Here is a 13,394-nt window from a genome sequence, read left to right as displayed (position 1 = left end):
CTTTAACCGCGTCAATAAGATCTGAGATATGTTATTCGAATGCGCTTTTGGTCCATAGTCAACAAACGTGGCATCTAACGGGCGGATAGCGAACGCATACATGCAGTTTTGGCAAATGCGTTCTTTTCACACGCTGATAGCCTTTTTTTATCTCTCTAAACTTAATCGGTAATCCAGTACTATTTGGTGACCTTTCTAGATGATATCGCCGATTGTCGTAGATTTTGGCAGTTACGAACGCTCGTTATCAGCCAAGCTACAACGACCACGTTTTATTTCAGTCTTGGTCTTGAATGATGGTGCAGTGTCTCCGCAGTTTCCAACTCATCTTTCATGAGTAATAGGCGTACAGCCTTTTTAAAAAAATTTAATATCAGTTATATACTTATTTTATTCAATTTTCAGAAAAATCAACAACACCTCACTTATACGATTTGCAAATAGAAACTAAACATGTAAAATAGCTGAAATTTCAGCGAGAATTATTAACACGTGCTCAAATATATTTCTCAACAATAATATTGAGCAGTTGTAAAAAATTCTTGAAGAGTTTGATTAGTTTCAATAATGCTAAAAAGAAAATTAACTAACGAAGAGTTTTGAATTAATTGAAGCTGCTTGAACACAGACGGTTGTTGTGAATATAACTAAATGTGTCTCAAAGTGTTATTTCAAGAAATTATCGGAATTGTTGTTGAAAGACGAAGGACCGTAAGACCAAGACAACACCATGCAGAACATCTGAGATGCCAGTTATTTGACAATATTGAGGTACATTACATTTGGATCTGGATAAGATGTGTCGATACTTTGTTTTATTTAATATAATAATGATTTATTTTGTAATTTTATGGGGTTTATATAACAGAAAACAGAATAAAAAATATCACTCTTTGAAGGAGACATACGCTGATTATTTTGGCTTCAAAATGGAAAAACTCAGAAAAATAAAAGTTCCTCATAAAGGTAAGTTTTGTTTTGAGTCTTTACGTTTATGGAAAAAAGGGGAACGTCCTGGAATATATTTTGGTATTCTTATAATCTGGATGGAGCGTAAGAATCATTTTGATTATTGTTAATTTTGCTTATTAGTTGCTAAAAAGTTTAATCAAAATCAAATCAATAAAACTCGAAGAAGCATATGAAAATGAAAAAAATAATTACAACAACAAACTGGATACACTAAATATTTTTGCTCCATTTCTATGTGGGACAGTAAAGCAAAGCAACTTCATTGGGAGAAACATGTTTGGCTTTTTAGGTTTTTTTCTATTTTTATGGATAAGAGAGTGATAAAATGATTCGGCATTCGTAATCCATTCATCACTTCTGTTAGTAGATAGTTAAAATTTTTTTTCAAATTATACCTGTTTTTGTATGAAATAACATTTGTATGAAAAGTTATAATGAACAAATTGGATGTTTTTACATATTTAACTTAGAACTTTCAAAGAGCTGAAGGTAAAACAAATTTTTCTGCAAGATAAGAAGAACATTGTGTCATCCTGGTTATAAAGGTATAAGGGTTTATATTTAGACAACCTTCTCCCTTGATCTGTGCCTATACCAGTTCAATTGGATTTAGTTGACAATGATATGGTGTAGATCTAACTACCGTCATAATGAAGAGTTATTTTCTCACAGAACCGAGATGGAACTTAATATTCTATGAATTTAACCAATTCTGTAAATCTTTTTTTAACCACTAGGTTGTGGGCAATTTTTCCAAAAGTCTTGGAGTGATAACTAGTATTATAATTTACTATTATATAGTAAGGAGGAAGATCTATCATTTGTTCAAGCTTTTCTTCAAAAACATCAGCATTCATGTCCTCATGGTAGCCACTGCAACGAGTAGATTCTAATGTCAATAAATAATATATAAATAGATAAACAATTTGGAAAAGTCTGTCTTTAACTTGTAATAGTTTCATCTTGCGAAAATTTATTTGGTATATGTCCCTCTTGGATCCATGTTTTATCAAAATAAAATATATTTCTTCTTTGGTTTCTAATTTATTTTGTATAATCCTAAACCTATTTCAATTAAAAATGTTAATAGTGTAATTCGATTTAGTACGACAGTCACAAGAACTTTGTCGACTGTCGTAAATTTTTGTTACAAGCAGAACTTATGTACTTTGCTTCAAAGTCCTGGAGCTTTACGTGCTGTTTGAAAATCATTATTTCTTTTCTCCAATAACTGTGTAAATCGTAGATATCCCAACACCAAGCGTACTACTAACTAGTTCCACTGTGTCATCTACACTTTTACATAAATGTTAAACTGCAAATGTTTTGAAACAATTAAATATCGATGTTGTTTTTAATTAATTATTAAAGGACCGATTTTTCGGCGTTTACGCAGCCCTTCCAATTTTTCTATAATCACACTAGAATTCGCAATAGATTGCACAATACACACTGTAAGTTGCAACTGTTAAGAAGACACAACTTGGACCTCCTTACTTCATGGAATAACGTAAAATCGGTACAATTTGTCGGGAAAAATTCTTGGTATTGAAATGAAACAAACTTTAGAACTTTTATTGGCAAATGGGTACTTATAATCTTAAATAAATAAGGCTTTTGACCAGTCCAAATCTTTTTCTATTGTCCTGTACAACTTATGGTTATAAAAGATCAATAAAAGCCAGAAAACTTGTGTTAGCTCAGGTACATTCATGAACCTTTTTGGGAAATATTTAGATTATTCTGTTGTAATATTTAAAATGACAGTACTAATAGTAATGGGAATAGTAAGTACGTTTTAATACTCTTTCATGCAAAAAAATACTATATCGGTAAGCAATTTATCAAAGCGTTAGACATAGGAGACGATTATTTTAATCACATTAGTGAAAAGTTTCTGGATGGAATAGTTGAAAGGTGAAATATTTGATGGCCCTCGAATATTGCAATTTATAAAAGATACAGATTTTATCCAAGTTATGACTGTTTCGAAAAATTAAGCTTGGGAAAGTGTTTTGTTGGTAGTCGAAAATTTCCAGGTAACCATAAAACAAAAAATTACGAAGAAATTGTGCAAAAATGGTAACAAACTTAATGAGATTAAGTTACACTCTCACACAGTTATCAAGAATATTTGTGGATAATTGAGAAAATTATAGTGAGGAAAAAGAAGAGCGCTTCCACCAAGATTTAAATGCGATGGAGGAAAGGGCAGTGGGATTACATAATTGCAGATTACTGCTGGTCTCGAATAAGAGATTGTCGTCTTACAAATTATAACAGAAAAACTGATAAAAGGCGTTTTATTGGAAGCATATGCTTTAGACATTCCTTCTCATTTACTCACATTTAATTTCTCAAAACAAAACTGGCAATATAAACATATCTTTCATTTTATTTCACGTTTTTCGATGTTTGTTACATTAAATGAAAAACGATATTAAATTACGAGAGACAAAAAAAACAAATAAGTTTTATTGAATAAGGTTTTTCAAAATATTCTCCATCAAGATCAATACACTTTTGCATGCGTTTAAACCAATTGTCGAAGCATATTTTCCATACCGATTGAGGTACTTTCAGAACTAGAACTTGTTATTTGAACGCATCAACCATTAAGGTGTAGAAAAACATTGACCTCCCAATTTATTTTTGGTGCCAAATAAAGAGTTTACGGCGGATGACCCATCAATTCAATGTTTTGACTGTACAAAAATATTTTTGAGTTGAAGCTCGCAGTTTAGTGGTTGCGGTTGGTTTCTCTGATTTTTTCGGCTTTTCTGGCAAAGAAATGCTGATTCAGAATTGACCATTATACGTTGCTCTAATGGAACAGTAGCGGCATGTCCAGTTATTCCGAATTAACTGGCAACCATTTGCTTCGAAGTGCTTCGTACGCGAACAACTTTTGTCGGATTTGGCACGTCTTGAAAGACCCATACAATCTATTATTGTTAAGTTCTTTTGTGTACTACTGCGATTGAATGTTTTCAGCATTTCTTTACACCAATCAGCACGAGCTTTTTTTGAACGATTATCAAATCATGCGAAATTCAACGCGATCATATATTTTTGACATTCAAATGTTCATGTAATATTGAATGTATACGAGTGGAACTAATGCCCAAGTATGCTTCAATCTCACGGTTTGTCACATGACGATCCCGCAATATCAGTTCACGCACTGCATCGATGTTTACACGTCCAAAGTCATAGAAAATCGTGTCACAAAAACGTTTGCGATTTCATTCCATTTTTTAGTAAAAATGTCAAACTTTATGATGGCAAGATTAGATTTGACGTATTCACATCAGTGTTGCCAATTTCATAAATTGTGACCATTATTATGTCCAAAATCAATCGTAATCAAGGGCAACAAAACCAATGCCGATGTAATCTTTAAATATACATTCGAATGATTTGCTTTATAGGATATATATTAATAAATATTCTCGAACGAAGACGATAATATAGAAAATCAGTCTTTTGAAATTCCCCTGTAAAAACGAAAAGCAATCGATCAATGACGATCTGGAAATATCGTTTTACTCACATAATATTGTTATTAGTCAAGCCCGATTTGTCCCCGAATAATCTCATCACAACCTAAACCCTGCCACCGGTTTATTGGATTTACATGTCCTACAAACTGTCTGAATATCGCGCGAGGGGTACCTATCGACCCTTCGCCACACCCTTAACTCACCGTTGCTATGGTAATGTGAACACTCGAATGGCCGTCGAAAAGTTTGGGGTGGAGATCAATCAAATATATATTGTCCTTTGTAGTGGTAGGGGGAGCACGTTTTTCGAGAGTGGGGTGAAAGTTGTTTCCACACAGTGTGAGTTGTTTATCGGATGATGATTAATTTATTAAACGGTTTAAAGATCAGATACCATGTTCGGATTAAGTTTTATTTTGAAATTATTGATTCAATAACGTTGCGAAAAGTATGTAGCTAAAAGATAAATGAACTATTAATAACAATAATTCAACACGTAAATATTTAGATTTGCATATTAAATTCGATGTAGAAGTAACCAAAAGAGTAGCAGGAAATACGTGAACGCAGAAAAAATGCAATACAATCATTTAAAACAAACAAAACGGTGAAAAAAATATTTTTTTTGAAGTCCTGAAAGACTATAATTAAATGCAGTGAGAATATTTCTTTCAATTGTTAATTTTAACGGCATAAAGCGTCACATTTAATTATTTTAAATATATAATACTTTGATAATATGAATTTAACAAAATAGAGAATAAAGCTATCCTCCAGTTGGTTCTGGGAATCACTGGAATGAATGAAATTGCAGACAAACTTGCCAAAGGCAGATGCAGCTTTCATAGGGCTTTTGCAGAATCTTCTTCTATAGGACAATAGAGTAAATACAACAGATGAAAGAAGATAGAAAAAACTAGTTACTAGAAGAATCTCTAGGGGCAGCAGCAGACAAACAAATATACTTCTTGGAAAATTATAACCAGGAAGATCTGTTGAATGTATCAACCTAAGTAAGAACAATCCACGAATACTAATAGGAGTCTTAACCAGGTATTACCACCTCAATTGACAACAGAAAACCCGATATCTAACCATGTAATAGATCCTTTGGATTGCATTGTATATGATACATAACAAATCGATGATGTGTTTATTGAAAATATGTCGAGTGAATATTGTTTATCAATCCTTAACGGTTGACGTGGTAAAAAATCACATGATCGGTGACGTCTGTCCAAAAATCAGACGTTGAGATCTTCTTGCATAAAAATTATCTCAAATGCCGTGTGTAAATATGCGTTGGGATGCGAGAAGCGCACGTGCATCGAGCGCACAGGCACATTTAGAAAACATTTCGTGCATCTAGCGCGCACTAGGTACCTGTGTCGAATCCGAAAGATCGTTCGACGAGCGCACAAGAAAATTTGATCTGCCGAAGTGAGTCCTAGAAATGGACAAACATACGAATTTTTGAATAATTATTATCATTAAGACAAAACGAAAAACCATCAGCAACATCTAAGATTTTCCAAAATGAGCAAATATTAACATGAAGAATCCACATATTTACGCAAAGACGTAAGAGATAAAACTAAAACATTTCTATTGTTTGAGGCAATCACAACTAAGGTTTTATTTATACTTCTTAAGAATCGGATTGCCACTTCTTTTAGATAGGTGGATAGGGCGAGGAAGTTTATTTATTTGGCCACCCAGATTTCCACACCTATCTTGCTGAAATTTTAATTTGTGGGGCCAAATAAAACATCTCATTTACACCATAAGACTCACGACAAGAAAGGATTGAAAAAAAACGACAGGTAGTACGAAGTACTTCAAATTGAAAGTGCCGTCAGTGACTAATTTCATGTATAGAAAATGATTAGAATATTAATTGATATTTTTATTGTATTGTTAATTTGGATAATGAATTTTGTAACTGATGAATGTAATGTTTATTACAATAAATAACACAATTTAAAACCGTCGCAAATCTAAACTAATTATTTCCCAGACGAGGATTACATAAATACCTAATCGAAAGCTGGGGATATATTAGAGATAGTACACTTTGGTGTTTAATTTTGCCACATTCCCACTACGAAAACGCTCATAATCTATATTGTTATATTTTATGCAGATTTACCTTATTTTTCTGAAAAGTTGCTTCTGTAAGCAAATGGAGTGTAGAAATTAAAATTTTTAAATGGAAGTATGTTTTTTTGTTCCCAGTACTCGATTATTGTCGTGTATCCTAATAAAACTTATCTATTTCATCTATCATAAACAAAAATATGCCTTTATTTTTCGCAAAGAAAGTCACTAATATCTATACGTGCACAAAAAAACTCCCGGAATTCTTAATACGACATGTTTGTACAGTTTTCGAAGTAGTACACAAAGGAAAATGGGAAACAACGGATATTAATACACATGCCTTTATTTTCTGAATATATGTTTGTTCTGTCCTCATACAGAACAACGTCGTATATTGGCCATTCGTATAGATCGCTCCCAACTTTTTTCATTTTCTTTTTCCTATACATGTGTACACGGGCAGAGGACAAAGGGCCATTTACCAGTAGGTAATACGATAATATTAATGAAAATACAGATGATATGTATTTTTTTCATAGTACGATTTAATATGAAACGGGAATGAAAATAAAAGATACATAATTTAATTATATAAATTCCACTTAGAAAATATGTAACGCTAACCACAGGAAAATCTTTAGAAATTAAATGATATCGTTTAAACAGATTTCTAAAATCGTTTCTACATTTTCTCATTTTTTTTTTCAATGATAAATTTACTATCGTTTATGTGAAAATCGTAGATAAATCAACGCTCTACATTAGGTACTATTAATTGAAGAAGACGTTTTATTCTAGTGAAATTCTTCGTATTCAACTAATTTTTTATTATTTTCTCTTTTATCTACAGCGTGGACAGATATTCGAACATCTTATTTCTTTACTTAAAAAAATTAAATAACCTATTTGTGGTACGAAATATGAAGAGAAAGAATATGAAGGGTTCAAATTTGTATCCACTCTGTATAGAAAAAAAGACAGCAATAAAAATGTAATCGGATACGGAGATATTGAATCATATTACTAGCTTCGTTATGTAAAACAAAATTTTTGTTTTCGATGCACACCGTTAATTCACCTACGATTTTCAGGTAAACGTATCCACACTTCTTCAATGATTCTGTATAAGTAACATCTTATATCAAAAGCTTCAAGAATATTATCAATCCGAATGTGACGGAAATATGCAACACTCTGTATATTTCGAGATGATTTCAAAATATGTACCTTGAAGACGTTTCCAATTAATTCAAATTATCCCAACAATCTCTGGAAATGTTTAAAATATGCGTTCCACTAAAGCAGTTTGAGTTAGATCAGGTGAATTTGACGGATTAATCGGCATTAATCGTAACGTGATGCAGTTGATTTCTCAGCATAAATAGCGGACAAATGTAGAGGCTCATTGTCGTGATAGAACACGGCAGGACGTTCATTGGACGCAGTCGATTCTTTCTATTGTATTTTTATTTATGGGGTATAATTGTGTACTCAAGTTTCATCTAGTGTAACAGATCGCTGATGAAATTCAGATCATTTCAAAAATTTGTTTGAATTGCGATTAAGCTTATGATCAATATTAAGCAAACGTCGACCCCACCTTTTTCATATCTAACTTTATGGCGACCCCGACACCTGTCCTTCTCCAGACGCATTTGAAAATACATTATACAGGTACCATTCCTCTCATGACCTTTTTCCGAACAAGTACCTCAATAACACAATATTCCCTCGCCTTCCATGACCCAGGGAATTCCAAATTACCTTACTTATAACCTTCTTAATTTCCTTACAGTATGTAATTAATCTAGTCCTCTCAAGCATACCTTGTAGTATATGTCAGGAAGACCCAACTTAACTATGTCTCTACCTTACACAGTATTTCATGTTACCCTCTTCTATTTATCACTTTCAAGGAACCAAGGAAGACGTTTTCAAAAGAATCGTCTACCTGGCGTTGCAATGAATGTATTTCAAACGACATCAAAGTCAACTCTAGCTGAGTAGATTCAAAGCTTGTAATACGATATCAGCAGATTTGGTACACGAAGAAATCGATTTACTATGGTATAACTTGAGAGGCAGCTGCTATCACCAGTGCCAAATGGCACAAGGGTGAGATCTATGAATTTTCAATTAACAGAGTGGGACGCTGCCCGAGAAGAATGGTTTCCCCACGAAATTGCTTTATTTCGTCAGGGCGTAAACATTCTTGTGTTCCAAGAACTTTTTGTTGACGGTCCTCCGGACTTCCTGTGGATACTTTTTCCTTTGGAAAATGAGTAGTTTTCCATATGTGTCAAGCGTACTTTGGGTTACACGGAAAGTCGTTGACTTTAACATTAGCAACTAAATTAAAATGGAAAAATAATTGAATAACAATCATCTACTTGAAAGGTAGATAAAAAAGTTTACCAGAAACGATATGGAAAGAACAAGATAAGATTAAATGAAAAGATGAAATAATTTTTTTTTGGTTACAAATCGTTATTCATTGTATTTAAATACAAAAATTTCTATGAGGACGACGGAATTCTTTGTTTTTTTTACGCGGGCCGTATTTTTGGTATCGTCAAGTGTGGTAGGTAGTCATTTATTGAAAATTTTATTTCCCAGAATTCGTGGCGCGTTCGCCAAAATTTGAAGATCCCAGAACCTTATTTAAGACTTCTTTAACTAAGTATAAGCGTTTGAATATGAAAATTTTTTTTTGAATCTTACAACAATTTTTAATCGTTTCCTTTCCGTGTATTAGCGTTACAAATTAGAAATCTAATTTGATGTTTGTAACCGATAGTACGAGTTAATCGAATCATATTTTCTCTCTATCCACCTTTAATAAAAAATATGAAAAAGTTCAATTGTTTCGTGTACCAGCTTACGAGTTATTTGCTTTTAAAAATGTCAATAAATTCAGCAGTTATTGAATTATTCGTTTTGTTTTAAGCTCCACATGACGTTTTTTAACAATAAAACTCACTAGATCATCATATTTTTGCCCATCAAATTTTAGAGAATTCACAAACTGATTCGAATATTTCAGAATATCTTAAGAGCTAACTTTGTATATAATGTTTGCTTATTATTTTTGTATTTCCTATAATTCCAATTGTATAATAAATTGTTTAGGGGGCATATAGACGTCGACAATATAGGTAGTGAGCTACACAATATATTTGAACACAAATTAGACTCGATTATGTTACTTTCCAGCTTTTCACACACAAACTCAATCAATATTCGTATGCCGTCATTTTTATTTATTTTATTATAACTCATTTTGTGCTTCTATTTTTTACACTTTATTTGAAATCATTAAAAATCTTTGTTAACTAAGTATAAGGCAGCTACTTAGTCATTTAACTCATAAAAATCATGGGCGTCAGATATCTGCTCTGAAAAGCTGAAGTATGTATGTTGGGACCGGCAACAACACTATTCTTATTAATTGTAAATTGTTTGTTTGTTTGTTTGGAGTATTTTTGTCTTTCTCATTCCTCGAAAATTCTTCCTGTCCTGTAGCCGCTTCCACAAAAGGTTTAAGGTCCTACCAAGGATTTATTCGCCTCTACTTTAGCAGGTCTGTCTGCTATTTCATATCTCTTCACTCCATTGTATTTTGGAATACATTGTATATTAACTTTATTCTTTTTGCCTTGTTAATTTCACTTTTCCGCGCATTCGCAAACCAACTTCAATCTTATAACCATAGAACACGACCATTATCTCCTTTTCGCGATAACTCTTTCCCAATTTGACCTGGACACGTATTTCAATTGCATATATTTCTGATTAAAAACTACTTTTAGCTTTGGATTACCCATGGTATTCAATTATATATAGGGAAATGGAAGATTTAGAATCACTCCGAGATAATAATTCTCGTTGTGTTAAGAGTCCTATGCGTGATATTTGATCTCATTATAGCCAGCAGGATCTTTGGGCTACAACCCCAATTATTTATTATCTACGAAGTTTCTTTACATATCTAATCAGGACTTTCGTGGATTTTACTGTTGTAGTGTGGTTCCCAGATATTTCTCCTCCGTTTTCTATTCAATGGTTAGCCCATCGAAATTAAAAGGCTTAAGAATGAGTTTTTTGTTTTTAGTGAAGATAGACTTTTCAGTGGTTGAAATTAATCCATATTACTTTCTCTTTGACCTATGGCCCAGAGTGTATTTTCAAAACCTTTCCATACGAAACTGACTATATCATCTGCTGGTCTCTCACAAGATATTCCAAGGTCAGTCAGTCCGCGTAAGATTTCGTTTATTACCAGGCTCCACATAAGTGGGGATGCAGGTCAGATTTATACCATTGAACCTTTTTTCTAAGGAATCAAAAGATAGTTATGAATGACGTTGATGAGATAGTGTTGAAAGAGCGTCAAATTATCACAGTTTTTTGAGAAACAATCTTGGTATATTGTTAGCAACAAGCGAAAAAATTAAACCCCTTAGCATTATGGGGCTACGATGGCACTCATGGCTAGGTAAATATAGATACTAAATTCCTAAAATTAATTGCCTTTTTTCAAACGAGAAGCCACTGGATATTAACCAAAAAAATCTCTGACAAAAAATCTTGAAAATAATTATTTTCAACCCAGACTTGAAGGTCGAAAATTACGGATTTTCGTGAGGTAGAAAAAAATTTGTTTTTTTGGTTTATTCGAGTAAATACTGAGAATTTGGAAAGTTTCAAACAACTTTATCATCTAGCCTTTCTTTGATTAATTCTAACAAAATTTCAAATAAATCGAGCTATTTAGTTTTACGACGATCAGTATTCAATAACATAGCAATGTCACAATTTAGAAGCTAAACAATCGTGAAATTTTTATCATAACGTCAAAAGAGGAGGTTCCTCGAGAAATATACACTAAATACTTGAATCAAAACAGCAATAATTTGAGTGAATCGTTATACAATATTGGATAGAAGGAAAAATCGCAAAAATTGCAACATCTATAAAAGAAAATAAATATCTTAGACCATTGGCGACTAATGACTGTTTTTAGTCCTAACAAAGGTTCCAAGGTTCCATATTAATCAATTGAGGTATGACCAAATAGAGCATTCTGATTAAACGAAACAACAGAAGACGTTATAGCTTGGCGTTAGTGAGAAATATACTTATAAAAACGACAAAAATAATTTAACACATATAATATACTAACATTGGACACGATATTTTGACGTCATTCAATTTTATAGTTGAATTAAAATTGTGAATAGTCGATTTCCATCCCTCTCAATAAGTTTTACTCTTGCTGAGGGCTCTTGTTATAAGAATTTCATTAATATATATGTAAATAAAAGGCGTGAATGTTTCATCAAACGATTGCAATTAAATTAGAGACAAACCAGTCGAAGCGGTTGCCAGATATAATCTCAAAATAATGAATCGAGCGTTAAAAGAGGCTCGACAATGAAATATTTAAGGGTGAGAATATCCACCCCTGATTTTCGACAATATTGAACAATTTACTGGTTATTAGGGTGACATATCCAAAGATAAAACGGTGGGAGGGTAAGTCAGATTTTTCGGGTGGAAGAACGTGTTCGATTATTGAATCTATAAGTGAGGAGATATTGTCACTTTGTTGTTATAATCTTGAAATTTCATCAAAATATTTGGAAAATAACTATTTTATGATCTTGTCGAGTCGACCAAATAATCAGTTCCAATATTAAACAGAAAGAATTTTCTTTTCGTAAATGAATTCCTGGAAATTTATTATCAAATCAATCAAGGTAGAAAACAACAAATTAAAATTCTCGAAATATCGGCAAAAATATATTTCAAGTGCAGCTCCTACAGTCTTCATGATTAGAAGTTTGATCTGCTGTTTTCAGAAGTTGTACCGGAGTCCTTAAACTCAACCTTGTCTGGATTTGGGTGAATGATTAAGGGAAGTTACAGTTATTACAAATTATTTATGTGAAATAATATGAATAACTTTGTTAAACATCACATGGATGCTTTTGTGTACACATAGAAGACTGTGAAGGCAATTGCTCTTGACCAAATGCAGTTCTTTATACAGTACATATAATAATACCAAACAATATAGTGTTTGGTAGCAGGAGAATAATTTTCACCAAAACAAGATGATATGTCCATGGAAATATTCGCATTGAAGGCAACGTGTAAACTGCGACTGAATGTTGCGAATGATTTATCTGTCTCAACATCGCTTAGAATTTTAAACTGCTATTTGTTTTAGACAACAAACAAAACTGTAGATTTTTGGGCTCAGAAAATCGAAAACCTACATAACAGCATAATTTGCACTCATCTAAATGTACTGTTTCGGCAGTTTATAATACAATATAATATAATTTGTATATAATACAAATAAGTATGTTAGGCCGGAAACGATTTTGGGAGGTTCTTACTGAACAATGATTTGTAATTTTTCGTAGTCAATGACAAAGCAGTTTTGTAATTTTTAATTTCATAAAGAAACCACGTTAGGAACACTATGGACTTGCTCCGAAAAATTTTTGCCGAACGTTTGAAATCCAAACATTCAGATTTTACTTGACCACATCGTTTGCTAGATTTAACTGCGTCCGATTTTTTATTAAGGGGACAGTAAAACGTCTATATTGTGTTGATCGAAGGTAAAGTAAAGGACCTCCAATCAGTGAGAGCTTAATAAAACTATATCTTCAAAATCGATGATATAAAATCACTGGTATAATTTCGATTTACAAATTTAGTAACACTTATACTATAGGTATATTACATACATTGACAATGTCACTATTCTATATTGCCGATTCTTATATTTCTACACAGAATTATTGT

Source organism: Diorhabda carinulata, chromosome 4, assembly GCF_026250575.1.
Source record: "Diorhabda carinulata isolate Delta chromosome 4, icDioCari1.1, whole genome shotgun sequence".
Taxonomy (NCBI): domain Eukaryota; kingdom Metazoa; phylum Arthropoda; class Insecta; order Coleoptera; family Chrysomelidae; genus Diorhabda; species Diorhabda carinulata.
The sequence above is the reverse complement of the archived record's forward strand: the minus strand, read 5'-3'. Positions refer to the sequence as shown.